General features: G+C 39.4%; 1 protein-coding gene across 10 annotated transcripts in view; it reads right to left on the bottom strand.

Moving 5' to 3' along the window:
- The window catches only part of RNF24 (ring finger protein 24), a 92,011-nt gene extending 74,943 nt beyond the window's left edge, over positions 1–17,068 (bottom strand). For 2 of the 10 annotated variants that reach the window (XM_057502776.1, XM_057502771.1), the window contains exon 1: positions 16,915–17,044. The gene's annotated coding sequence lies outside the window, so the exon portion shown is untranslated. Of the gene's footprint in view, positions 1–6,194; positions 6,297–12,555; positions 12,684–16,914 lie in introns of all 10 variants that reach the window. The other 8 variants (XM_057502775.1, XM_057502772.1, XM_057502774.1 and 5 more) reach the window with 8 other exon arrangements.
- Positions 17,069–21,239: the final 4,171 nt, after the last annotated feature.

Genomic DNA, 21,239 nt, shown 5'->3' with positions numbered 1-21,239 from the left:
TACAGGAGCTTAGAATCCCTGAAGAGGAAAGATTAGAAGGCATAAACTGTGTGTACTAAATTGAAACAAGAAGTTCAGTAAACCACAAACACTTCAAGAGTGGTAAAACAAGACTGTGTGAACAAATGAAAAGTTGAAGATTCTGTTATTGTATAGCCTCAAATATGAGAGAAAACAATGCCTCTGTGGTTTAGAAATTCATCAGCAGGGAAATCAGGTAAACCAGAAGTCTCCATGGCAGTAAGTGGGCTCCACAGAAGATGCCATTGGTAAGGCATTAACTGCAGACTCAAGCTTAGCCACTACTCCCCATCTAGGACTACAGGCAAGTTGAAGTTCCTACTGAGACCTATTGAGTAAAATGATCATTACTATAACTGTCTCTGGGGGGTGTGCCTGGCATATAGTGAGTGCTCATCATCTTATCAAGGTCTCTTTTGTTTTTTGGTGTGAAGTTAGCATTGTGGCTAGTGTCTGAATTTTCTTGCTTCGGGGTTAATTTGGGCCTGGACAACACCTCCCTGGACCACTCTGGTTCAGATCCAAATCTCCTGAGTCTGGGCCACAAGTGGATTCCTTTCTGAAGGTACTCAGACAAAGCAGGGAATTTTGAGAAAGAGGTGTTTGTATAGCTACATTTCTTAAACAACAATTTCCCAGTGGCTGATCTGTGTAAATCAAAAGCTTATCAGTTTTTGGATATTAATTTTGTGGAAGGAGAATTCTATAGCCATAAAACAGTATTCTAAAATGCTCATAAATAATTCAGCAAACCTTAAATAAGAATAGGCAAAGTGTGCAGGCTGCCTGGTAGTTTGACACTGGTGATAATTACCTTAAGTTTCTCCAGATATTATAATCCTATACAATCCTCAAAGTCTCTCCTTTGTCTATTGGGGTCACTTTGTTCTTTTATGGGAAGATACGGAAAGACTTCAGTCTTAAGATGATGTCAGGCAGACAATGGCACATATGAAATTTGTTATTTCAATACTCTGCATGGTGAGTCTGGTTCTGCTGATTCTGTATCTTCAAAAATTCTGAAAAGGTCACACAACTATTCCAAAACAGTGAATAATTTTCCTCCAAATGGGTTTTTAAGAGTTGAGACTTGCAATATCATTACCCCTGGAAGCTCTTTCTTATATAAAAACACTTTATAAGGCCACTACTAATATTCATTGTACAATGCACTATTATTTTGATTTTACAGATGGATATATTAAGGACTACTCAAGTTTGTGATTTTTCTTTCCCCCTTCAAGATCAGGAAGGAGAGATGGGTGGTGGCTCAGGTGAAGGCTCAGGTAAAACTCAGATGACACCTTACAATGTGTATATTCCCAGTAGGAACATATATTTTGCAGTGGAAAATCTACACTAACTCCAAGAGGCTGGCTCATAAATTATAATACCAGCTCATGAAATCAAAGCAGGAAATACGTGTAGAAGTTCTTTCTTGGAATATTCCTTACATTAACCCAATTACAGAAAATAGTATAACATATTCTCAAGAGATGTTTCCATTCCCTTATGATCTCTTCTCTAAAAGGACATTTCCATTTAGAAAATCGGTTATCAGCTACTAGAAATACAGACCCCTTCTTTAGTGGAAGAGATGTAATGGCAAATGTTTCTTGGTTTTCTCTTTTGTTTATCATTAACCAGATTGTAGTACAGCCTCCCTATACCCCAATATCTTTTCTCCCTGTCTTCCACTGTAATTAGAATTTTTAGCTGGGCACATGGCTACACTTCCCAGCTTTCCTTAAAGCTGTGTACAGCCACTCACATGGAAATGTCTGGGAATCATGCTTAACAGAGCACCGAAGGTGCGTTCTACCTTCCGCTCCATTCCTTTCTCTACCCTGCAACCTGTAATGTGGATGCCACCAACTTGCTCAAAAAGAATATGGTTTACACTCAAGAGGAGGGTAAAGTGCTAAGAAGGAAGAGGGGATAATTGGTAAAAGGTCCTTGATGCCATGAAGCTCCATACCAGACCTGTGCCAAGTTTTACATGAGTGAGAAATAAATTTTAATCTTGTTTTAAGCCACTTGTTGTTTTAGATTTTCTGCCACTCATAGCTGAACCCATCTATTATACAGATATTCTAGGTTTGTACTATTTTTAATTATTTTGTATTAACAGACTATTTGGAATAGCAGACTATGGATCCTCTTTCTATTTCAGAAAAATTTGAATTTGGCTAAGACATACCATTAGCTTTCTGTTGTGACACCACATTAGATAACTAATTAGAATATAAGAAATCTAACATTACAATGCAATCTTCTTGATATGATGTAGGAAGTAGTCTGGGACCATCAGTAATACATTACCAGTTATTTTCACAGGACCACAGAGTTAAAGACCATCAGCACTAACTGAGCATAGAGTCAACTGTTGCTCCACTTTACAGAAGAACCTGAGGCACAGAGAGGCTAGGTTTGCTAAAGTGAAAAGGCTGGCTTTTTTTTTTTTTTAAACTACATCCACAAATTTAGGGGGAATATGCTTTGAGGATTGTACTTCTTTGAATCTTGTGTCCAACAACTCATTTATACTAATAAATAAAGTCATGGGTTATCCCTAAATAAAATACCTAACACTGAACTCATCAAGCTCAGATAAAAATAAAAAATGTGGCACATAAACACAGATATTAATGTGTAACATGTAGCATATAGCCATAGGCATTATATAATAATGTCTCACTTATGCAGAACACTCAGCAGGAGAATAAGTTACCAGAGAAAAACAGCAAATAAAATGACAGTGGTGCAATAGTTTTAGTACAGTAGTCTCATAGTTACATATTATTATTATCTGTACTGAAAGATATAATCATGACATTATTTATGTACACAAATGCAGCTAAAAGAATGCTGGGACATGAATCTTTCCCACATTATATATACACTGGAACACCATTCTTTGGTTTGCAGCTACAGTGACTGTTTATAGGGCTTTTTCTCTCTCTCTTTTTTTTTTTTTGTGAGAAAAAATTTGTGCCTAACAACCAGTAATGAGACAACAGTGAATTTTCTTCACTTTCATCTCTCCTTCCTACAGGATAGGTCAGTGTGTCCCTCAAAATCATAACATAGCAAAAAGAGCTGATAGACCCTGAAAATATCAGGCTAGGTAAAAGAAGGCAGGCACAAAGCATCACATACTGTATGGTTCCATTTAAATAAAAGCCCTGCCTAGGCAAATCCATGGACAGAAAGAGTAGATTAGTGATGACTTAGGGTGGGGGGTGAGGGGCAGTGACTGGATTGAGAGTGATGGCTAAGGGAGTTTCTTTTTGGGAAAATGACAATGAACATCTTCTAAAATTGACTGCAATAAGTGATTGTGAATATACCAAAAGCCCTTGCATTATACACTCTGAATAAATTAATTATATGGGATATAAATTATGTCTCAATAAAGCTGTTTTAAAGAAGGCCAGGGACTGACTTCAGATAACCATCAGAAATCATTTACACAGAATCTCTTAAAAAGTCGAAGTGTGTAGTCCAGCTAAGCAGTGACAATTTTTTACATCATTAGACCACGACTGGAATGGAACCTCTAAGTAACCACAGCTTGTCAACCCAGCCAAAATGGCAGCATAACTGCTCTCATATTTAGGAAAAGGAAAAGACTGAGATGGCAGCAAAGATTGTTCTTGAGTTCACTCTTTCCATTGTCCTATCCCTTGCCTAAAAACAACAATCATTAGGAGAGCACTTGATTAAAGGAGACAGACTATACTCACAATAACTGAAGTTATTCAATTATAAATTCAGTAACTGAGGCATTCTATTATAGTTACCCCATCTGAGGCTAAGAGAGGTAGTGATTTATCAAGGCCATACAGCTAACAAATAGTAGGGTCAAATCTTACTCTAATCCCACATGCTTTTGGCTACATCACTCTACTTTTCTGCCTTTATGAAAATTAACTTGTGCCTTACTGTGCAAAAATATATGCTTAGGTTTTTAAGAGTTGGAAGCTAGTCTGAATTAAAATCTAAATGTAGGCACCACTGATTTCACTGCATTTGTGGTTAGTTATCTTAGCTTGAAGAAAGTATTGAAATTCCTCATAAGGAGCCAGTTTTCTTCAGCTTTATAGGAACTTTTAAGTCAAATTATGTAAAATGTCAGAAAAAGAATATTAAAATTACCACCTCTGATCTAATAAATTCAGAAGGAACTACTCCTTAACTTTATTAAATGTAGTGGAATGTAAGGAACTCAATAAGAGTTTCTTAGTACAAGATGTGGGATCTCTATAAATTCAGACTGAACAATACCTGGCACTTAAAACATACTCAGTAAATATTTATTGCCATGAATAAAGGTAAGATGGTAAATCCAAGCAACATACTGTATGAAATAACTGAAATATTCCTAAGACAAAAATCCATCCTTGTTTCTGGCAGAGGCTAGAAAGGGGAATGTACAAGCTTCATGGCCTCTAAAGATTCAACCCAAGTGATGCCAGTGCTCCACCACTTCCTCACCCATAGAGAACCTGACACAAAAGAGTATGGAACAAAAGGGCTGCATGGCACAGGGTCTTCTGGCTGCATTAAATGAGGGCCAGGAGGCAACACAGTTGAAATAAAATTTCCCACAGGGCTCTAGAAAAAGGTAGCACTTTCTGTCTTCTTCATCTGAACAGTTAAGTCAGCCCTACTAATCAGCACCTAGTGTAATGACAGAGGAGGTGTTCCACAAGCATCCATTTTAATTCTACAGGTAGGAAAATGGAATTTTCAGCACTAAAACCATTTGAGTCCTGATGAGGAATAATCAGCTTTTATGTTTAGCTCAACATACGTTGATATAAAGAACATAAGTGTATATTCTTATCTATGGTCTGTTGAGGCATCCCTTTATAATGTCATTCTTTATCTTTCAGAAAAAAACTACAGTATTACTATTAAAAAATAAACAGCATAGTCATAGCAAGGGTATGCCTGCAGAGACATCATATTAGCATATGCTTTTAACAGCTTCTGAAAAAATACAATTAGAGGCTGTCTAGAGATGGCCACTAAGCTAAGAACATTGACCTGTTTAATGTTCATTGATATCAAGGTTACTTTCCTCCGAATACACAAATTCATAAGATGAACAAAAACACACTGGCTTATGGCAAAATGGAGCAGGGCAAATAAGTAAGGCTGTATTCAGCATGACTTTACTCAGTAATTTTACTGAATAAGAATGTGAATACATGAAGTTAAATAAGAGGTTTTATGAGATACAGTGGTCAAAGGACTCTCTTCCATAAAGTACAATTTAAATAAAAAGAATATTGTTCAATGAAAGAATTCTCCTTGCCTTTAAAGATATTTAAGCATTAATTCTGTATTACATAACTTTGATATTTTAGTCTACACACAATTTCATGAAAACACAGGATATTTTGGGGATGCACACACATGAAAAGCCCACTCTATGAAGAATGAATGGATTAGACATTCAGGGGCTAGGCCAAATCCAAATTGACTTTGGAAATTCCTGATTTTTAAAAATCCTCATCTAGTATTCTTTTCTCCCCATGCCTTCCAGAATTCTAGTCTATAACAGGCTTTCACATATTTCCACCTTTAACTTTCAAAGCAACTGGAGTACACATTTTCAACTGTACAACAAAAGCAATAATTCACATTTTGCTACAGTACTCAGAAATTCATTATAACACTCATTAAAACAAAAGATTAACTCAGTTCCCTTTATTCCAATTCAAACTCATTATCTTTTATCAAGAAAACAATAGTATAAAATTACTTGGCAGTTTCTCATACAAAATGTATTTCATGGTAACCCCAAACAGCCCTAGTTGATGAGGTAAAGGTCTTTACAGAATTCCTCCTAATAAAATTGGAAGAGATAACAGAATAAGAAAATCACCATTTTGCCACAATGGATGAAGTATACTGATATGACCATCATGGGGGTCTTTTATTTAGCATCACTAGAAGTTGGGTAGCCAGATGGTAGGCTTCTGGGTGTGATGCAATATCAAGCACCTCCTAAGCATTTTTGTCAAAAACTTAAATCTGATTTTAATCAAGCCTCTAGAGCTAACTTCCGTTTGTAGAAACACAGGGAACAGAACAAGCAACTGACACCACAGTGAAGCAAGTAGACAAATCCCAAGTGTGAAAAATTCCACAGGACAACTGACCCGGTTTCTGCAACTAGTCCTTAACACACAAAAAGTGGTGGGGAGAGAGGGAGGGAGGAGGAACTGCCTCTGTTCTCTGCTGTGGGTTTTCAGTGGAATAACCTACGTCAGGAATAAAACAGTCACGTGAGACAAAGTAACCAAATGTGATCCACTGACTTTGAATCCCACTGTGAATAAACCATTTCTAAAAACGATATCCTTGAGAAAATGGCACAAACCTGAATAGGATCTAGCTATTAGATGATACCAAGGAGTAATTGTTAAATTTATTAGGTATGAGAATGTCATTTTGATTCTGTAAGACAATATCCTTATTTTTTAGAGATGCATATAGAAGTATGTAAGGGTATATATACAGAAATGCTTGGGATTTGCTTAAAAATACCTTAGCAAAGAAAGGTGAAAAAAGAAGGGATAAATGAAATGTGGCAAAATCTTGACAACAGTTGAATCTGAGTGATGGGAATAAAGGAATATGTTGTTACTGTCTGCTTTTTGAGTGTATTTACAATTTTTTATAATTTAGAAAATGAAAAAGAATCTTACTAGCACAGAAGTCTGAAAAACAGTACAGGTAAATCTACTAAGTAATATTAACCTTGGGGAAAAAAATTAATGGGTCTCAGCTTCCACAACTATAAGAAACTTCTGTTGTTTATAAGACACCCAGGCTATGGAATTTTGTTATAATAGCCTAAATGGACTAGGACATTCAGACAACTATGTAATATATTGTTTTTTTTTGTTTTTTTTTTTAGATAATTATTTTTTATTGAAGGGTAGTTGACACACAGTATTACATTACATTAGTTTCAGGTGTACAACACAGTGATTCAACATTTATATACATGATAATTCTAGGTACCAGCTATCACCATACCAAGTTGTTACAATATTTTGACTATATTCCTTATGCTATACATGTAATATATTGTTTTATTCCTGACGTAGGTTATTCCACTGAAAACCCACAGCAGAGAACAGTTTTATAGAATACACTAAAAAATACATAAAAACAACAACAAAAACTTTTAGGAATGCAACTTTTTCCTTCCCTCAGAACTGTGTCATGCTTTTATTTAATTCTGGAATTCATGGATGGTGGAAGTGAACTGAAACAGAGCAAGTTGAGACACAGAAAATACAAGTTACAGCTGCATTTTGAATGGAATGCTATGAGTTTTTCTTTTTGTGTAATCATTTGATCACTTTTCCAAGAACCTAGGATCTGCTTCACATCCCTCCTGAAATAACAGTATTTTAACTTTTAGTGTGTAACATTCATAATGTATTCCACAGATAGTGCTAAGACTCTTTGGAGCTCCATTTTCAAGTTATCTTCCAAGTGGTTCAAAGTAAACCAAACAGAAAATCTATAATCTTTCAGGAACCTTAAAGCATAACACATTTCAGGTCTAATAAAATAGTGGTTCTTAACTTTTTTTACGGGTTTTGAGCCCCTCTGAAAATCTATAGAAAAAGATCTGTATCTTTTTCAAAGGGTTATATCATAGCTCTGAAGAGCCCTATGAGAAGCCCTTATAATACAGTGTTCTCATGGATAAGTTACTAAACAAAGTACATATTCATCAGTTCAACACTAAAGGTCTCCCATGAATTGGCTGACTTTTCAACCTCATTCCCCACTATTTCTCTAAGTACCACCTGTTAGTCAAATGCAATAGTTATGATTCCTTGAAGATACTTACCTAGTTATGTTCTTGCTATTTCCACTACCTGCACACCACAGGCTGTCCTGACCATCTGATAAAAGTCTGTCCTTCATAACTGTCACATGCAATACAATCTCCACGGAACCTTCTGTGATTCCCTAAACCTTCTTCTGACTTCAGTCTGCTGTCCTTCTATACTTTGTTTTCCCTATTGAGTATCATGATCTACTGAATACTTGTCTAATCAGAGATTCTGTGTGACACAGCAATTGAAATGAAAATCATCACAAAGGAAGTTCTTACCCCTGTAGTAGGTTAAATGGTCCCCCTCCTCCCACAAAAAATATGTCCACATCTTAATTCAGGAATCTGTGAATGTGACTTTATTTGGAAAAAGGATCTTTGCAGATATAGTTAAGGATCTGGAAATGAAATCATTTTAGATTACCTAGATGGACCTTAAATCCAATGCAGTGTCTATAAGAGAGAGAAAGAGGAGAAGGACATGTGAAGACAGAGGCAGAGACTGGAGTTATGTAACCACAAGCTAAGGTATGTGAAAAACCACCAAAAGCTGGAAGAAGCAAGGAAGGATTCTCTCCTGGAGTCTTTGGAGGGAGTAAAGCAGTCCTGCTTACACTTTGATTTCAGACTTCCGACCTGCAGAACTGTGAGAGAATAAATGTCTGTTGTTTTTGTCATCAATTTTCTAGTAATTTATTGTGACAACCCTAGGAAACTATATAACCCCTTTGTCCCATTCTAATTATAACAAGTCATTTTTTTTATTTTGCTATTATTAATATACAATTATATGAGCAACATTATGGTTACTAGATTCCCCCCATTATCAAGTCCCCACCACATACCTCATTACAGGCACTGTCCATCAGCGTAGTAAGATGCTATAGAGTCACTACTTGTCTTCTCTATTCTAACAAGTCATTTTTATTTATTGCAGTAGTTCTGCAATGGTAAATTACTTCAAGAGCATCAGAAGGAATTTAAAAAAATGGAGATGCTCCCCCAAATCTCTTATTCTCCAGCTATTTTCTGCCAAGGTCTGAGTTTTCCTTCATCAACAGTCTTCCAAAAGTGCCAGTGTTGGATAGCATGTGAATAGGAAAGAGCTATGTTCTTGTGAAAGTTGACGTCATCAACTATGATACATGGTGAGTTGGAGAATAAAGGCCTGGGTTCTAAACCTGGCACCTGACACTGTGAACCTGAATAAGTTATTTCTTTGACTTTTTGTTTTATCATCTATAAATAAGTCTTTGAGGGTTGCTATAAGAAGTAAATAAGCAATGCATGTAAAGCTACTGGCATAAAAGGTTTTCAGTATAAGTTAGCAACAGTGAAGGATCATTTTCTGGATACAATATTTCCCCTAGCTATTGATACACCATTCTATGATTTATAAAAAAACATCTTTCTCACTGCCACAAATATTTCTTCTGGCTTGTTTTCAGGAACAATCAATGAAAATAAGTAAAAACTTACTTAATTAGAGCCACGCATGAGATTTCCAACATGTTTCCAAAGTTGTGTAATTTCTTTGTGCTAAAGGAAAAGACTGAAAACCTACACTTTTCATTTCCTTTCCCACCCATTTCCTATGAACTACATTAGCTCATTATCTGCCAAACTTTGAATTTCAGTCCAAGATTTAGAGTCTATTTGGATATGATACCTAGATTATATGTCAAATTTATACCACTGAGCCTAATTTTTCATTATTTGTTAGGAAAGAACAACAAAGATACAGGTAGTTTATAATTTTTTTGTTTGCCTAGATGAACTTAACAAACATAGGTAATGCAACATATTCAATCTCCAAATTTGAAAAAAAAATTTGTTTTTAAAGGTAACAAAGCTTACTGATAGACTGTGGTGAAGTTATCAATTTCAAGAATTCAATAAACTATATCAAATGAACTGAATGCTCATAATACTTGCAGTACCATATTTGCACTTCATTTGCTCTCAATTAAATTAGGATGACAATAAAGTTTGCTAAAGAAAGAACTATGATACAAACACCTGTGTAGTTAGGAAAAAACAAACAACAGACAAAATGAGACACAGATTTTAAGACATCTTACATAATGAACCTTCTACAGAAGCCTCTGATTTATATAGGAGCAAGCTCTATGACATGATGAAAATTTTTAATAATCCAAATGACCAAAACTTTCAAAGATTAACACAATGAATAGAACAAGCAAACCTCACTTTAAGAAAAATCAATAAATGAAAACAGGAACTTTGAAAGCAGATAAACTGAAGATTATTTGCAGTAAAAAATATTCACTATAGTTACATTAATAGTAGGCAACTCTAATACAGCTAACAGCATTGGAACCATAAAAATTCAATTTGCATTACCTTTTTCCAGAGCAAATTCACAATTTAATGTGAGGTTCACTTGTAATGTTATCTAAGAAGTGGCTTCCTTTCCTTGCTACTCAGGCTTGCTCCAACTCTCTGGAGTACCACGGAGGCACAGAGCAATTCTTTGGTGTCAGACTGTCCGTGGGGCAGATGGCGGGCCCAGGCTGGCTTTCCTAGGAATGGCCAACCAAAAGTAAGGTCACTGGCCAGCTGCTCTGGGGCCAGCTGGCATGGAACAAAGTGTCTGGTTCCTACCTTCAGAGCAGATGAGGCTCAGCCAGCTGGCTTTCAATGGACTGCACTAGTTGGAGTGCTCACAATTCCTTTCAAACCATCTGGCATTCTTTTTGAACCCTAAATTTACCCAACACTACACTCTGACGTCTGAAATGCTCCAATAATTGGAGGAGTCCCCACTGTGTACCAGATAAGAAAATAAAGAGGCAGAGTAACTGTTAAGTACTTGAAGGAACAACTTCTAAAATTAAAAACTTCTCTCAATTTTAGCTTGTATGTTATCTATCATAAAATCTAAACTAGTCCCATGATTGTTAAGCAAACTTTCAAAATAAAAGAACAAATCATAAGAGAAGAGACTAAAATGTGATTTAACATGCCAAAAACTTGTAAGAATCCCTTAAGACTGGCAGGATATGACTCTTCCTGTTCTGAACTTCTACAGAGCTTGTCTTTATCCCTCATGAGGTTCTCAAAGTGTACTCTGTATTGCTGGGAAGATATATTTATCTTCTCAGCTAGCTGATAAATGAAAGTAACAGTGTCTTATAAGTACTTTAAAAAAATCTGTTGATGATGTATTCGGTGTTTTAAAAGTCCCATTTCCAGAAATTAGAAAATTTACTGTGGAATAACATGAATAAGGAACCTCACATCTATTTGGGCAAGCCAAATAAAGAACAGGACTTAGCTTGAAATTATAATATTTTATCAAGAAATCAAAATGATTTATCAAATGACCAAACCACTGGGAAATACTATAGGATGCTCATCTGTGAACTGTAGATCATTTTATTACTCTATCACATGGAAATAGAGAGGCAAGGAATCAGGGAAAAAAAACCCAGAAACACAAAAACAGCTATGTCACACTTATAGCCAATATACCCTAAGAGATATAAGTACTTACACTCTCAACACTAATATTACAGTGACCAAGTCAGTTCAAATTTTAGAAATTGGAGGCCATACAAATAATAACTGTAACTATAATCATTATTTGTTATGTTTATCCCCATGCCAAGTACTGAGTTTAGCATTTTATATTATTTCATTTGACCCACACAAGAAACATATGAGGGAGTATTGTTAGTATTTCCTTCTTGCAGATGAGGAAGCAGGCAGGTTAGGAAACTTCACATGGCAAAAAATGAAAGAGCTGAAATCCAACTCCAAGCAGTCTGGCTCTACAATCCAGGGGCAAGACTACCAATGTTAAATTACACCTATGAGAGAATAAAATGGAATGTAGGGAAAAATCAATAATTAATATAGTCTTCCTAATATGCTCAACTCTATCTAAGTGTAGCAAAAAGTGGCAATTAAAAAATAAATGAAAATTTGATTTTGTTAGATATGTTTTAAAAGCAAAGGTCATTCTACCAGGTTAAGAATGTCAGTTGTGCCCTTTTTGGCCCATATATTCAGTAAGTACTTGTGCCAGTTGCTATTCTAAGGGACATAATGGTAAACAGGACAAATGAGGTCCTTGCGTTCCTGGAGCTGACCTTCCAATGGGGTAATACACACACACACAAAAAAAAATTGGTCAACAACAGAATTTCAGAGAGTGATAGGTATTACACAGGAGGTAGGGAGGAAATATATACTTATCTTTTGAGATATTTAACCATGAAGGGAAACAGAAGGGGATGGATAGGAGGTCAGGGGAAAGTTGTTTATTGAGATTTTTTAAATTGTTTTTAAAGATGGGCAATGTCAGAGCTTGTGAATGCTGACCCGGTGGTGCCCTGGAGAGTTGCTGATGAAGCAAGAGAAAGGGTACAAATTCAGGAGTCAAGTCCTGAGTAAGTATAAGGAGGTATATGGAGGGGTGGAAAGTTGGCCTCTGAGAGGAAGAAAACATAAAACATGGGCCTAAGGAAGAGGGATTTCTAGATTTGGTGGGGAGAAGATGAATGGTATCTGTCTTACAACTTCTAACTCCTTAATGGAAAGTATGAGGCCTGCTCATCTGCAAGGGGAGGTGGGCTGCTCATGCTTTTAAAGAGTGGAGAGAAATTATGAAATAGTTATAAGCATAAAGATCTTACTAGGAATCTGATAGCTTTCTTGAGTAATGCTGACAGTCCACTTCAGATTTTTTGTCCTAATCTCAAGTTCTCTTGTAATATTCAGCCTCATGTAGATGCATGGAAAAACTAGATAAGCGATAAGGCAGCTGCAAACAGAAAAAAATTCATGGGTAAAAAAAATATTAAAGAAATATGTGTCCATGTGATATACACAATGTCCAATCAAGTTGTGGTCTACATAGCTCCATGTCTCCATCTTCTCATAACAGAAATTCCTGCAAATAATATAGTTGTCATATTTAGTCATGACATATTTGATCATAAATTTTAAGATTGTTTCTTTTTGGTCATGAAAGGTTCTGTCACTTCCTGAGGTAGATTAAAAAAAAACATGATAGTTTTCTTGTTGATTCCAGAGGTGATTGCATTTCACTGCTTGAAGAAACTTTCTCTGATGTTAACTGATATTTCCGGTGATGATTACATTTACAAGTAAAAAACAAAAATTAATCCCCCACCAAGGTGCATGCTCTTGCTCATCCAGCTGTACTCCTAATCCATGGTGCTGGCTCAAAACCCAAAATATTTCAGTAGGAATTCATTTTTGCACAGGTCAAGGATAGGAAACAAAGACCCCACCTCTTGATGGAGGCATGTCAATACCATAAAGAATAACATATAGAGATGGTGTGTGTGTCTGTGTGTGTTTATATGTACATATATATAGTCATTTTTAGAAAATATTCGCTCTCCCACAAGCAAAAGTAAAGAAAAAGAAAAAAAAAATTTCAGGAAACATCATGGAACATTAGGGATAAAAGGAAGATCCCCAAATCTTCCAGAGTGGGAGGAAAATGGAAATGGAGATTAGAATGGCACTGGACTTGGAACAATACTTTCTAAAGACAGATATTAATTTTCAATCTAGAATTCAATATTCAGCTAAACTACCATTCAAGAGTGAGGATAAAATGAAGACATTTCCAGCCTTGCAACTTCTGAATTCAGGAAGGAATGTCAGAGTTTGTATGTGCCCTTTCTCAGGAAGGTATGAAAGAACATAGAAGACATAGGACCCGGGAAATTAAGGATCCAACACTGGAGGAGGGCAAAGGAAATTGCCAAGACGATGATAAAGGGAAGTCCTAGATGACTGCTAGGAAAAAGGAATGAAACAGAGATTACCTGAAAATACTAAAAGGTCATCAGTTCTTTCACAGAATTTTAGGATGAATTAGTGACTGGTGCAAAGGAACTAAGAAAATGAAAACAAACAAGAGGCAATTTAATTCAGGAGAAACAAAAGTTGTTCAAGAGAAAATGTAGTATCAGTACCCTACATGGCTCATTCAAGAGAAATCGGTACATTGTCACAGTCACATAAATACTGAATACTGACTTAACTGGAAACTATAAAGCATAGGTATGAGTGGGGGATAGAAGGATGGCTGTATGGGACAACTACTTCCTCAACTTCCAAAATAGAAGTCCAGAGATAATATCCAAAGGTGGAAAATAAATAAGTTTAAACATTAAAAATGAGATAAATATAAATACCAGAAGGAACTGCTGAGAGTTGACAGTGGTTGAACGACTAGAAATTTCTGAATTTGTCGACTCTCCACCCTAAAAAATGGCAATTTCTTATAGTTTAAGCTAACATACTATAATAATGTATTACTGATCTTAGAATAAACTGCATTTGAAACAGAAAACAATTATTGATAGAAAATGCTCAATAGAAAAAAAATTCTTTTTGTTATCAGACATTGCTGGAGGGACAACATATCCCAGTTTGGGGTAACAAAGTGTCACCATACATGCTATTACCATCACTAACATAACAATATTAGTATTTCTAATTACTATGAAGAATATATTTACAACTAAAATAGCTTTTAACATAATTTAATCTATTTTGATAATGCAGAAATTACTTTAGAATTTTTCTTCAGCAATCTAACTACAGAAATGCTAAACTTTGAGTTAGTAAAGATTTTAATTAACAAAATGCTGAATAACAAGGCCAGGATATTTTAGGTTCCTTTGTTGATACAAACAATAGCTAAGTCACTCTTGCAAAATTGAAGTTCCACAATACTGTAGTACTATGCAAGCGCATTTCAGCAAAATTCCGGTTATACTACTCTGTTTATTTAAGACTTCCTCTTATGGTTTGTTTTAAGGGAATTCCTTAAAAAAGTCTTATGCAGGTAGTTTATAAATTGTTGCTTCAACACTGGTGGCACTAATGAAATTAATGAAGCCTTAGTTTTTAAGTTATTTATTTTGAGTTAAATTTACTGATTTTAAAATTTATCTAAATTCTATATTATAAAACTAAAACTTCCCCAAATTGAAAATCAACTTTTACTAATTTTAACTTTTTCAGGAAAGGAATTTGACCATGCTAACATTAGACTTTTACCAAGAATAATAGACCCCAATTCAACCAATAGAAAATTTCCCCTTCAAATTAAAAGCAAATGTTTTTAACAGAAGGAATATATGTAAACAGATGCTGTGGGAAGATTGCTTAGTTTAGATACCATTCTGCCATGAAACTACCAGGAATTAAAATACGTACGATTAAAAAATAATCTTAAAGAGAATCTTAAAACTCAACCAGGTCAATTATTCATATAATCCAATAAGATCCTCTTAAATTTTTTTACCACCACTACTTTGAATCAAAAGATAATAATAAAATTAGTTTTTGGAAATATGTTTCTCACTTTAGCTGATTTCCCATCATTTTGCAAAAGAATATGGGTAAAAAAGAAACTGAAAATGTAACCTACCACCTTCTAAAACTTACAAAATCTGGTTTAAAAGGGAATAAGGTCCAAACGAAATAGCAAGGAATGGCTGTTGCTATTTAAACGGCTTCTTTTTAATTGGTGCACCAAATCTTAACTCTTCATAGCTTTACCAAAGACCACAGTCAGTCAGTCCCACCCACCCAGCCAAAGTCTGTGGGAATATGCAGAGCTTCCTTCTCTCTCTGGGGATGAGGACAATGATCAAAGGTGTTCTGTTTTCCAGTAGTCCTGTAAGAGGAGCCATTGAGCTGGGCTGCACAGCCAGACAACAGAACACAGGAAAATTCAGATCAAAGCAAGGGCGCACGCCAGGGCAATATGCAATAAAATCCTTTGCCAAAGCATTAAGGAAAAAAAAAAAAAAAAAACCAAGGAGGTGCAGAGAACCTGCTAGACCACCTTCTTATTAACACAGAGAGGCAGGAAGAAACAAAATCTGCCTGTGTGCTGAGGAGCAGAGAAAACAGTGTCCTAGATAAATTGGAATATGTCCTAGATGTATATATGGGTAAGTAGACATACTATCAATTAACTAAACCCAGAAAGCAGTGTCCTATATGTACTGGAGCACTCCTATATATATATATATATATATGTGTGTGTGTGTGTGTGTGTGTGTGTATACACATATATATATATATATATATACATATAAAATACCATTAATCAAACCCCAAGAGCAAAGTGTTCCAGATACACACATATATGAGAATATTCATTTCAATGACTATATGAGAATGTTTGTTTTCAATTAACAAACACACTAGTTTTCCAAAAAGAAACAAAAAAAATACTGTTTTAAAGAACATCAGAGACAGAACTGGGTGAAGGTCTGATGAAGCAGTATGTCTTTTTTTCCTCAGACTCTTTTTAATGATCTGATTCTCTCACTTCGGAAGATACACACACACACACACACGCACTGGAAACAAAGAAGGGTCCTTAATTCTCTGGCCCGTGGGAGCACACACGCCACCCACCCACATCTATGAGACCACCACCTTAATTCCATTAACTGAGTAAGCTGAGGGGAGAGGTCTCACTCCAGGCCATAGCTGGCACACAGTGACAAACGGGCACGAGCCAAACGCCACAAAGAAAGGGGAGGAGCAGATGGGGCCCAGGAAAACACCGCCACGCCGCGCCCCCACCCCGCCAAGGCGCGCTCCCACCGCCAACACGAAGACGGCAGTGCCCGCTATCCTCGTTCTCGCCTCATCCCGCGGCCTCCCACGCCCGGGGACCCGACGCCAGGGCACGGACTGGCACGGCGCGCGGGGCGCCGCGAACCTCCACTCTGTGACCTCCCGGTGACAGCCCCGCGCCGCCCTTTGTGCGGGGCTCACCCTCTGGCCCGGGAGAACCCTCCTCCCCGTCCCCCCGGGCCTGGGGCCGCTGTCCCCCGCCTCCCCGCCCCCCGCCGAGACGCCCGGGGTGTGAGTCGGGGAGACTGGCGCGGGCCCGCGGACTCAGCATCCCGAACCCGGACCCGCCCGGTCCCTTGAGCCCCAGCCCGGGAGCTACGGCCCCCGTGTCCCCGTTCTCGCTCACTCACTTACTCGGGCGCGCCGGCTGCAGCGGCGGCAGGCGTGCTGGACCGTCAGCGCCGGGCGGCGGGCGGCAGGCTGCAGGAGTCTGCTGGGACAGAGCGCGTCTGAGGTGGCGGCGGCCGACTGCGCTCGGCGGCCCCCGGCAAGGGGCGGGCCCTGCGGGGGAGGGGCGGGCGCCGTGCCTCTCATTCATGCAGCGGGGGCGGGGTGAGGGACCCGGATGCCCGGGCAGCCCCCGCCCACCTTGCTGAGGGCGCTCCGGCTTCAGAGTCTGCTGTGCGCAGGCGCAGCGCTCTATAACAGGGCAGGGTCCTGCCCCGCACATTGGGGATGTCCAATGGGCGGAGCTGCCCCAAATTAACCCTCTCTCTCTCATCCGCTTGGTATTTTTGCACGTCTTTTTGGCATTTTGTAAAAGTGAAAGCTTGGGCCGCCACCTCCTTTGTAACATCCAGCTTGCCACTCCCCAGGGGCGCAGGAGTGCCCATTAGTTTGATAGGACAGTGCACACTGCCGCCTTCCTCCATCTATCTTGCAGCAGGTCCTTTTTCAGCTGAGTGCTGGGACTGCAATGATGGATGAGACCCAGAATCTGCCCAGATAGTGGAGAGAAGTGTGTGCAGGAAAGAATGCATTGCTTTGTTTATATGCATTGACCTAGTCCTCTCACCCCCCAGCTCCTATTTCACAGAGCAGGCAAGAAATTGACCTTCATTTTGGGGCGGACTCAGCCCTTTCTATAACACCAAGGGCCAGGGGTTACTAATGCAGCTCCAAGGATCAGGGGAATCCTGTCATCATTAGCAGGCAGTGTATTCTGTACAGACACCCTCCTATTCCTAGCCCCTTGGCTCTGCCACTCCTAGGCCACAGATATTTTTGGTGGTGCTGGGAGTCTGCAGCAGGCCTCACAATCACTGCCTCTGAGGCTCCTCAGCTGAGTGTGTGGGCACTGCAGTTCAGGGCTTACAGAAATGATTGTCCTTCCCTCAGTGCCCATGTCACCCTCTAAGGTTCTCCTTCCTTCTCTTACCCTCCAGGTCTCCTCAAATAAACCATAAACAGCTCAAGTCATCATGAAAAGTGCCTGCAGGCAAATTCCTTCTGCTTTGGCAAACCATGAACCTCCAAGGCCAAGGGAAAGGAAAGAGAAACATCAGTCAACATCTTAAGAAGTTACCCAATGGTCACAGACCCCTAAGGTGAGAGATGGGTGCAGGCATGTGCTAGGTAGAATGTGGCAAAACTAAGGGTGCGGGTAACCCATTCTTTCTGTAAAGCTGCCTGTCAACACCCATCCCTCTGCCATTCAAGCCAAGAACCTTTGGGTCCTTTTCTTTCCCTTCTCTCCCTTCTGTGCTTGCTCTCAATAGAGCACTTACCAGGAGGGCCTTCCAACTCTGGTTTGCTGATACTCCTCTGTCTAAATCAGGCCTCCTCCTCTGGCTCCAGGGCTAAGGGTGAAGTCTTAACCCATTCTTATGCAAATCAATTCTCCTGCTCTGCACAGCTGCCCAGGTTACAGTCTTTTCCTCTTTCCCCTGCCTCACTTGTCACTTTTGACTATTGTTTTCCAGCCCTTCCTGTAGCAGCACCGTGAAATTGCTCAGCACACTCATTGCCTGTGTTTTTGCTGTTCTCTTTACTAAGAAAGCAACAATTACCTAGGAACACTCAAAAGCCCCTTTTTATGAAGTCTTCCTTCCTGTCCCCATCTTACTGACAAGACTTCTGGGATGCCTACATGTACCTTGTACCCACTTCCCTCTCAGCACCAGGCACATTTAGGTTCCTACTTGTTTGCATAATTTCCCCCCTGACCAGAATGTGAGCCCTTTGACAACAGGAACAATGTCTCCTAGAGACCTAGTAGGTTACAGGCATAGTGAGCTTGCAACTGTTGTTGGGGGAGGTGATGTTCCCTGTGGATCGGGGAGGCACCCCAGGAGAGAAGAAGGCTGGACTCTCTTTTCTTTTTCCTCTCTTCTCATGATTTCCTTCCCCTGTCCCTGTTTGGAAACCTGTATTGTTTGTTTAGAAAGCTCAGCTAGAAATTCTTTAGTCCAAACAGGCTGTAAGATAGAGGGTGGAGTGGCTCCAGCCTCATGTCCTTTGTCCTTGTGAAAATAGGAGAGAGAAAGGGGGAGGTAGAGGGAGAGAGCATGTTGGAGGGGATATAAGGAGTAAGGAGTAGGGAATGTGTTTAGTTGCTATTTTCAGGGAAACCCATCTTATTAAATTTTTGTTGAGGCAAAAGCTAGCCCACGTCCTTTAGGATCAGGGAGAAAGTCTCCCCTTGGGATTGGACAGGTGGAAACTGGTCTCACAGTTACAACACATGGCAGGATCCTGCCCTTCTGCCCCAGTAGTTGATAGTTCTTGTCTCCCTTGGGGAATAAGTCAGTATTTGGTCTCCTAGTGTCTCCAGCTGAAGATGCACCTGCTGACTTGTGATCCTATCTGCCTCATGAAACAGAAGGTTCTACTGCCCCTTCACCACTCCCAACCACCCCACCTTCTCTTGGCAAAATGCATTAGCAGGTGGGGTGTGGGTGCATCAAGGGAGACCTGGGCAGTTTAGGTGGTGTGGAGAAAATGGAAGTTCCTAGGGCCAGGATCCTCAGCTGACCCTAAACTACTTGATGATATAATTGGCCTACTGTTAATGCTACTACTTCCACACTCTGGGCAATGAGCTATTATTGACTGAGTCACTATGTGAAGAGCTCTGCCCAATGCTCTGGATTATGTGAATTATGTAACCTGCAGTAATTAGTAATGGTGGATTACAGACCTGCACACTGCTGGATGCAGACATGATCCTAGAGCTCAACCTAATGCTGTGAGAACAAAGCCAGCAATAAACCCTTTTACTCTAAGAATGTTCCGTTGTTATTTCTTGGTCTCACCAAATCCATTGTGAACTTGCCAGGGCTGAAACCCTTATGCAAGAGAGATGGGTACCCCAAAACAGCAGGCATCCAGAACTTGAAGTAACACATTTCTCAGCTAACATGTTTCCCTGTTCCATGTAAAGGAGGGTGTGGAAAGGTTTCACTGTGTAAGGTTTTGCCAGTGTCCCTCTATTTCCTCTCCCCCAGTCCTCTCCCATCTTCTTCCTACATTATACTTCCTTTAAAGCATTTTCCTCATCCCCAACCCATTTCTCAGATAACTCTGCCCCTATCACATTGTCAGAAGTTCTTTTCCTCTACCTTATGGAAAATAAATAACATCTAATTTTAAATGTCTGACTAATTTTGGAACAGGTGTATTCTGGATGATAACTGTAATGGGAGCAGGGGCTGGTTTTAGCCATCTTACATCTGGCATTCAATACAAATTTGTTGAATGACTGATGAATAAAGGCAAAATCAGTCTTTCAAAAACAAGCTAGAAGTCAAATGTTGCCCACAGTCCAGCTCCTCTGCTTGTCTACCCCACCTGGTGGGGCCTATCCCTCTGTTGAGTGGTGGGCACTATCCCAGAAAAATATTCTTCATATTGGCCAGTCACTTGGCTTCTTAGTTATCTAGAGCTGTAAATGATCCCTTCAATGCTTTGACCCCTTAGACTGGGTCAACAGAGGAGTCCCAACAGACTATGAGGTGTGCTTCTGTGTTCCCTGAACCCTTTCACCTGAGAATTACAAAGAATCTCTGCTGGGTCTTCTCCTGCTAAACCCCTCCTAGTGGTCCTCCCATCTGCAAAGCCCATGTGGACCTCTAGGTGGGTGTGACCCTGCCCTTGGAGGGATGGAACTGCTTCTCAGTGCAGGCTTTGTATGCAAGACTGTGAAACAGTGCGAGTAGGGGAGGAAGAGTAGATTCCTATATGCACTGTAGCTTTGGATCAGGCTGTGTCCACTCTCAGAGGCAGGAGCCAGGCATTCTGTTTCCTCAGCCACCAACAATCCACACTGCTTTTCTGGCACACACAGAACTCAGAGCTCCTGAAAATATAAATGTGCTCAGGATCCTGTGAGAGAGCTTCCTAGTTGAGACCAGCTGCAGATGGAGAAAATGGAGGCACAATTTCCCAGGGTGGGAGGGTGCAACTTGATCAGATTAGATTTGTATTAGAGGACACCTATCTTAGCGTGGACTCTCCCAGGAGCAGACCCTGAAACTAGGGCTGGGATGTAGGCAATATGCTTGGGAAGTGATCCCAGGGAACAGGAGTGAAGAAGTGGGGAAAGCAAGATACAGAAGGAAGAGAAGCCAATACTAAGGTGTACTGATAGGCCAGTTGGGCAACTGGGGCTCCATCCTGCTGAAAACCCACTGAGAAGCCTTGTAGAACAGCCTCAATACTGTCCTCCCAAATGCTG

Source organism: Manis pentadactyla, chromosome 5 (assembly GCF_030020395.1).
Source record: "Manis pentadactyla isolate mManPen7 chromosome 5, mManPen7.hap1, whole genome shotgun sequence".
Taxonomy (NCBI): domain Eukaryota; kingdom Metazoa; phylum Chordata; class Mammalia; order Pholidota; family Manidae; genus Manis; species Manis pentadactyla.
The sequence above is the reverse complement of the archived record's forward strand: the minus strand, read 5'-3'. Positions and strand labels throughout refer to the sequence as shown.